Here is an 8,309-nt window from a genome sequence, read left to right on the forward strand (position 1 = left end):
AGAGAGAGGGGGAGGGAGAGAGAGAGAGGGAGGGAGAGAGAGAGAGAGGGAGGGAGAGAGGGAGAGAGAGAGAGAGAGAGAGAGAGAGACAGAGAGAGAGAGAGACAGAGAGAGAGAGACAGAGACAGAGAGGGAGAGAGAGAGAGGGAGAGAGGGAGGGAGAGAGAGAGAGAGGGAAGGAGGGAGAGGGAGAGGGAGAGAGAGGGAGAGAGAGAGGGAGGGAGAGAGAGAGTGAGAGAGGGAGAGTGAGAGAGAGAGAGGGAGAGAGAGAGAGAGACAGAGAGAGAGGGAGGGTGCTCACGTGGGGGTGGTGATGGGGGGGGGGAGGGAGGGAGGGTGCCGGTGGGGTGGGGAAAACCCCCGCGGAAAGTTCCAGAAGCAGGGCTGTGGATCTTAACCCTCGCCCCTCTCTCCCCCCCTTCCGCCTCCCACACCCCTCCTCGCAGCTGCCAACGCCGGGGGCTCGAGACCGAGAGGGCGGGGAACGCAAGCTCAGACGCCAGGTGCCAACCCGCACGGCTGGGACAGGAGAAAGCCGCAGGCCGAACGGCCTCAGGTGAGAGAGAGAGAGAGTCCACGGGACAGTGGGATTAGTGTGGGGATGGATACAGGGCTATGGGGAGAGAGAGTGGGGGACAGTGGGATTAGTTTGGGGATGGATACAGGGCTATGGGGAGAGAGAGGGGGGACAGTGGGATTAGTTTGGGGATGGATACAGGGCTATGGGGAGAGAGAGCGGGGGGACAGTGGGATTAGTTTGGGGATGGATACAGGGCTATGGGGAGAGAGAGGGGGGACAGTGGATTAGTTTGGGGATGGATACAGGGCTATGGGGAGAGAGAGAGGGGGGACAGTGGGATTAGTTTGGGGATGGATACAGGGCTATGGGGAGAGAGAGCGGGGGGACAGTGGGATTAGTTTGGGGATCGATACAGGGCTATGGGGAGAGAGAGCGGGGGGACAGTGGGATTAGTTTGGGGATCGATACGGGGCTATGGGGAGATGAGAGCGGGGGGACAGTGGGATTAGTTTGGGGATCGATACAGGGCTATGGGGAGAGAGAGAGGGGGGACAGTGGGATTAGTTTGGGGATCGATACAGGGCTATGGGGAGAGAGAGAGGGGGACAGTGGGATTAGTTTGGGGATCGATACAGGGCTATGGGAGAGAGAGAGAGAGGGGGGGACAGTGGGATTAGTTTGGGGATGGATACAGGGCTATGGGGAGAGAGAGAGCGGGGGGGACAGTGGGATTAGTTTGGGGATCGATACAGGGCTATGGGGAGAGAGAGTGGGGGGACAGTGGGATTAGTTTGGGGATGGATACAGGGCTATGGGGAGAGAGAGCGGGCGGGACAGTGGGATTAGTTTGGGGATCGATACAGGGCTATGGGGAGAGAGAGGGGGACAGTGGGATTAGTTTGGGGATGGATACAGGGCTATGGGGAGAGAGAGAGCGGGGGGACAGTGGGATTAGTTTGGGGATGGATACAGGGCTATGGGGAGAGAGAGAGCGGGGGGACAGTGGGATTAGTTTGGGGATGGATACAGGGCTATGGGGAGAGAGAGAGCGGGGGACAGTGGGATTAGTTTGGGGATGGATACAGGGCTATGGGGAGAGAGAGCGGGGGGGACAGTGGGATTAGTTTGGGGATGGATACAGGGCTATGGGGAGAGAGAGCGGGGGATAGTGGATTAGTTTGGGGATGGATACAGGGCTATGGGGAGAGAGAGCGGGGGGGACAGTGGGATTAGTTTGGGGATGGATACAGGGCTATGGGGAGAGAGAGCGGGGGGACAGTGGATTAGTTTGGGGATGGATACAGGGCTATGGGGAGAGAGAGCGGGGGGACAGTGGGATTAGTTTGGGGATCGATACAGGGCTATGGGGAGAGAGAGGGGGGACAGTGGGATTAGTTTGGGGATGGATACAGGGCTATGGGGAGGGAGAGAGAGGGGGGACAGTGGGATTAGTTTGGGGATGGATACAGGGCTATGGGGAGAGAGAGTGGGGGGGACAGTGGGATTAGTTTGGGGATCGATACAGGGCTATGGGGAGAGAGCGCGGGATCCCATAAATGATTCTTTTCTGCTCTCTCCGTCGATCTGCAGATTCGACGTCCATGTCTCTGGCTGCGTTATCGTCGATGTTGCTCCTGGTGGTCATCCTCACCGGTTACTGCATTCTCCGGGACATGCGGCAGGAACGAGCCATTAGACTCCCCCTGCCTAAAATGGGGTGGGTCTCACTGTTACCCCAACACCCCCGCACCCCCTCCCTCTCTCTGTAACCCCCCTACACCCCCTCCCTGTCTCTGTAACCCCCCTACACCCCCTCCCTGTCTCTGTAACCCCCTACACCCCCTCCCTGTCTCTGTAACCCCCTACACCCCCCCTCCCTATCTCTGTAACCCCCCTACACCCCCTCCCTGTCTCTGTAACCCCCTACACACCCTCCCTATCCCTGTAACCCCCAACACCCCCTCCCTGTCTCTGTAACCCCCTACACCCCCTCCCTGTCTCTGTAACCCCCCTACACCCCCTCCCTGTGTCTGTAACCCCCTACACCCCCTCCCTGTCTCTGTAACCCCCTACACCCCCCTCCCTATCTCTGTAACCCCCCTACACCCCCTCCCTGTCTCTGTAACCCCCTACACACCCTCCCTATCCCTGTAACCCCCAACACCCCCTCCCTGTCTCTGTAACCCCCTACACCCCCTCCTGTCTCTGTAACCCCCCCTACACCCCCTCCCTGTCTCTGTAACCCCCTACACCCCCTCCCTGTCTCTGTAACCCCCCTACACCCCCTCCCTATCTCTGTAACCCCCTACACCCCCTCCCTGTCCTCTGTAACCCCCTACACCCCCTCCCTATCTCTGTAACCCCCCTACACCCCCTCCCTATCTCTGTAACCCCCCCTACACCCCCTCCCTGTCTCTGTAACCCCCTGCACCCCCTCCCTGTCTCTGTAACCCCCTGCACCCCCTCCCTATCTCTGTAACCCCCTACACCCCCTCCCTGTCTCTGTAACCCCCTGCACCCCCTCCCTGTCTCTGTAACCCCCCCTACACCCCTCCCTATCTCTGTAACCCCCTGCACCCCCTCCCTGTCTCTGTAACCCCCTGCACCCCCTCCCTGTCTCTGTAACCCCCCCTACACCCCCTCCCTATCTCTGTAACCCCCTGCACCCCCTCCCTGTCTCTGTAACCCCCTGCACCCCCTCCCTGTCTCTGTACCCCCTGCACCCCCTCCCTGTCTCTGTAACCCCCTGCACCCCCTCCCTGTCTCTGTAACCCCCTGCACCCCCTCCCTGTCTCTGTAACCCCCTACACCCCCTCCCTATCTCTGTAACCCCCTAACCCCCTCCTATCTCTGTAACCCCCCTACACCCCCTCCCAATCTCTGTAACCCCCCTACACCCCCTCCCTGTCTCTGTAACCCCCCCTACACCCCCTCCCTATCTCTGTAACCCCCCTACACACCCTCCCTATCTCTGTAACCCCCTACACCCCCTCCCTATCTCTGTAACCCCCCTACACCCCCTCCCTATCTCTGTAACCCCCCTACACCCCCTCCCAATCTCTGTAACCCCCCTACACCCCCTCCCTGTCTCTGTAACCCCCCCTACACCCCCTCCCTATCTCTGTAACCCCCCTACACACCCTCCCTGTCTCTGTAACCCCCCTACACCCCCTCCCTGTCTCTGTAACCCCCCTGCACCCCCTCCTTATCTCTGTAACCCCCCTACACCCCCTCCCTATCTCTGTAACCCCCCTACACACCCTCCCTATCTCTGTAACCCCCTACACCCCCTCCCTGTCTCTGTAACCCCCCTACACCCCCTCCCTGTCTCTGTAACCCCCCTACACACCCTCCCTATCTCTGTAACCCCCCTACACACCCTCCCTATCTCTGTAACCCCCTACACACCCTCCCTATCTCTGTAACCCCCTACACCCCCTCCCTGTCTCTGTAACCCCCCCTACACCCCCTCCCTATCTCTGTAACCCCCCTACACACCCTCCCTATCTCTGTAACCCCCTACACCCCCTCCCTATCTCTGTAACCCCCCTACACACCCTCCCTATCTCTGTAACCCCCTACACCCCCTCCCTGTCTCTGTAACCCCCCTACACCCCCTCCCTGTCTCTGTAACCCCCCTACACCCCCTCCCTATCTCTGTAACCCCCCTACACACCCTCCCTATCTCTGTAACCCCCTACACCCCCTCCCTGTCTCTGTAACCCCCCTACACCCCCTCCCTATCTCTGTAACCCCCCTACACCCCCTCCCTATCTCTGTAACCCCCCTACACCCCCTCCCTATCTCTGTAACCCCCCTACACACCCTCCCTGTCTCTGTAACCCCCTACACCCCCTCCCTATCTCTGTAACCCCCTACACCCCCTCCCTGTCTCTGTAACCCCACTACACCCCCTCCCTATCTCTGTAACCCCCTACACCCCCTCCCTATCTCTGTAACCCCCGTACACCCCCTCCCTGTCTCTGTAACCCCCCTACACCCCCTCCCTGTCTCTGTAACCCCCCTACACCCCCTCCCTATCTCTGTAACCCCCCTACACACCCTCCCTATCTCTGTAACCCCCTACACCCCCTCCCTATCTCTGTAACCCCCTACACCCCCTCCCTATCTCTGTAACCCCCCTACACCCCCTCCCTGTCTCTGTAACCCCCCTACACCCCCTCCCTGTCTCTGTAACCCCCCTACACCCCCTCCCTATCTCTGTAACCCCCCTACACCCCCTCCCTGTCTCTGTAACCCCCTCACTAACCACTGATGTCAGAGTGTAGGGTATTCTAACTGATTTGTTTCCAATTTACAGTTTTCAAAACATGCATCAGAGTTCCTGAGGTAAGAATCCTGTCCCCCCAGTCTGTCCCCTCTCTCTATATCCCACTGTCCCCCCAGTCTGTCCCCTCTCTCTATATCCCACTGTCCCCCCGGTCTGTCCCCTCTCTCTATATCCCACTGTCCCCCCGGTCTGTCCCCTCTCTCTATATCCCACTGTCCCCCCGGTCTGTCCCCTCTCTCTATATCCCACTGTCCCCCCAGTCTGTCCCCTCTCTCTATATCCCACTGTCCCCCCAGTGTGTCCCCTCTCTCTATATCCCACTGTCCCCCTAGTCTGTCCCCTCTCTCTATATCCCACTGTCCCCCCCAGTCTGTCCCCTCTCCCTATATCCCACTGTTCCCCCAGTCTGTCCCCTCTCTCTATATCCCACTGTCCCCCCCAGTCTGTCCCCTCTCTCTATATCCCACTGTCCCCCCCAGTCTGTCCTCTCTCTCTATATCCCACTGTCCCCCCAGTCTGTCCCCTCTCTCTATATCCCACTGTCCCCCCAGTCTGTCCCCTCTCTCTATATCCCACTGTCCCCCCAGTCTGTCCCCTCTCTCTATATCCCACTGTTCCCCCAGTCTGTCCCCTCTCTCTATATCCCACTGTCCCCCCGGTCTGTCCCCTCTCTCTATATCCCACTGTCCCCCCAGTCTGTCCCCTCTCTCTATATCCCACTGTCCCCCCAGTGTGTCCCCTCTCTCTATATCCCACTGTCCCCCCAGTCTGTCCCCTCTCTCTATATCCCACTGTCCCCCCCAGTCTGTCCCCTCTCCCTATATCCCACTGTTCCCCCAGTCTGTCCCCTCTCTCTATATCCCACTGTCCCCCCCAGTCTGTCCCCTCTCCCTATATCCCACTGTCCCCCCAGTCTGTCCCCTCTCTCTATATCCCACTGTCCCCCCCAGTCTGTCCCCTCTCTCTATATCCCACTGTCCCCCCCAGTCTGTCCCCTCTCTCTATATCCCACTGTTCCCCCCCAGTCTGTCCCCTCTCTCTATATCCCACTGTCCCCCCCAGTCTGTCCCCTCTCTCTATATCCCACTGTCCCCCCCAGTCTGTCCCCTCTCTCTAGATCCCACTGTTCCCCCAGTCTGTCCCTCTCTCTATATCCCACTGTCCCCCCCAGTCTGTCCCCTCTCTCTATATCCCACTGTTCCCCCAGTCTGTCCCCTCTCTCTATATCTCACTGTTCCCCCAGTCTGTCCCCTCTCTCTATATCCCACTGTCCCCCCAGTCTGTCCCCTCTCCCTATATCCCACTGTTCCCCCAGTCTGTCCCCTCTCTCTATATCCCACTGTTCCCCCAGTCTGTCCCCTCTCTCTATATCCCACTGTCCCCCCAGTCTGTCCCCTCTCTCTATATCCCACTGTCCCCCCAGTCTGTCCCCTCTCTCTATATCCCACTGTTCCCCCAGTCTGTCCCCTCTCTCTATATCCCACTGTTCCCCCCAGTCTGTCCCCTCTCTCTATATCCCACTGTCCCCCAGTCTGTCCCCTCTCTCTATATCCCACTGTCACCCCCAGTCTGTCCCCTCTCTCTATATCCCACTGTCCCCCCAGTCTGTCCCCTCTCTCTATATCCCACTGTTCCCCCAGTCTGTCCCCTCTCTCTATATCTCACTGTTCCCCCCAGTCTGTCCCCTCTCTCTATATCCCACTGTCCCCCCATTCTGTCCCCTCTCTCTATATCCCACTGTCCCCCCAGTCTGGCCCCTCTCTCTATATCCCACTGTTCCCCCCGTCTGTCCCCTCTCTCTGTATCCCACTGTCCCCCCCTCGAGTCTGTCCCCTCTCTCTATATCCCACTGTTCCCCCAGTCTGTCCCCTCTCTCTATATCCCACTGTTCCCCCCCAGTCTGTCCCCTCTCTCTATATCCCACTGTCCCCCCAGTCTGTCCCCTCTCTCTATATCCCACTGTCCCCAAGTCTGTCCCCTCTCTCTATATCCCACTGTTCCCCCAGTCTGTCCCCTCTCTCTATATCCCACTGTCTCCCCTGTCTGCCCCCTCTCTATATATCCCACTGTCCCCCCAGTCTGTCCCCTCTCTCTATATCCCACTGTCCCCCCAGTCTGTCCCCTCTCTCTATATCCCACTGTCCCCCACAGTCTGTCCCCTCTCTCTATATCCCACTGTCCCCCCAGTCTGTCCCCTCTCTCTATATCCCACTGTCCCCCCAGTGTGTCCCCTCTCTCTATATCCCACTGTCCCCCCAGTCTGTCCCCTCTCTCTATATCCCACTGTCCCCCCCAGTCTGTCCCCTCTCCCTATATCCCACTGTTCCCCCAGTCTGTCCCCTCTCTCTATATCCCACTGTCCCCCCCAGTCTGTCCCCTCTCTCTATATCCCACTGTCCCCCCCAGTCTGTCCTCTCTCTCTATATCCCACTGTCCCCCCAGTCTGTCCCCTCTCTCTATATCCCACTGTCCCCCCAGTCTGTCCCCTCTCTCTATATCCCACAGTCCCCCCAGTCTGTCCCCTCTCTCTATATCCCACTGTCCCCCCAGTCTGTCCCCTCTCTCTCTATATCCCACTGTCCCCCGAGTGTGTCCCCTCTCTCTATATCCCACTGTCCCCCCCAGTCTGTCCCCTCTCTCTATATCCCACTGTTCCCCCAGTCTGTCCCCTCTCTCTATATGCCACTGTCCCCCCAGTCTGTCCCCTCACTCTATATCCCACTGTTCCCCCCAGTCTGTCCCCTCTCTCTATATCCCACTGTTCCCCCAGTCTGTCCCCTCTCTCTATATCCCACTGTCCCCCCCCAGTCTGTCCCCTCTCTCTATATCCCACTGTCCCCCCAGTCTGTTCCCTCTCTCTATATCCCACTGTCCCCCCAGTCTGTCCCCTCTCTCTATATCCCACTGTCCCCCCAGTCTGTCCCCTCTCTCTATCCCCCAGTCCCCCCAGTCTGTCCCCTCTCTCTATATCCCACTGTCCCCCCAGTCTGTCCCCTCTCTCTATATCCCACTGTCCCCCCAGTCTGTCCCCTCTCTCTATATCCCACTGTCCCCCCAGTCTGTCCCCTCTCTCTATATCCCACTGTTCCCCCAGTCTGTCCCCTCTCTCTATATCCCACTGTCCCCCCCTCGAGTCTGTCCCCTCTCTCTATATCCCACTGTCCCCCCAGTCTGTCCCCTCTCTCTATATCCCACTGTCCCCCCCAGTCTGTCCCCTCTCTCTATATCCCACTGTCCCCCCCAGTCTGTCCCCTCTCTCTATATCCCACTGTTCCCCCCCAGTCTGTCCCCTCTCTCTATATCCCACTGTCCCCCCCAGTCTGTCCCCTCTCTCTATATCCCACTGTCCCCCCCAGTCTGTCCCCTCTCTCTAGATCCCACTGTTCCCCCAGTCTGTCCCTCTCTCTATATCCCACTGTCCCCCCCAGTCTGTCCCCTCTCTCTATATCCCACTGTTCCCCCAGTCTGTCCCCTCTCTCTATATCTCACTGTTCCCCC

At 58.9% G+C, this 8,309-nt stretch overlaps 1 long non-coding RNA gene across 1 annotated transcript; it reads left to right on the forward strand.

Moving 5' to 3' along the window:
- The first annotated feature begins 446 nt into the window (after positions 1 to 446).
- Positions 447 to 4,872, forward strand: LOC140475566 (uncharacterized). The gene is made up of 3 exons (XR_011960084.1): positions 447 to 556; positions 2,111 to 2,237; positions 4,842 to 4,872. It is a non-coding gene; the product is annotated as an uncharacterized lncRNA (long non-coding RNA).
- Positions 4,873 to 8,309: the final 3,437 nt, after the last annotated feature.

The sequence above is a fragment of the Chiloscyllium punctatum genome, unplaced genomic scaffold (assembly GCF_047496795.1).
Source record: "Chiloscyllium punctatum isolate Juve2018m unplaced genomic scaffold, sChiPun1.3 scaffold_1803, whole genome shotgun sequence".
In the NCBI taxonomy this organism is placed as follows: domain Eukaryota; kingdom Metazoa; phylum Chordata; class Chondrichthyes; order Orectolobiformes; family Hemiscylliidae; genus Chiloscyllium; species Chiloscyllium punctatum.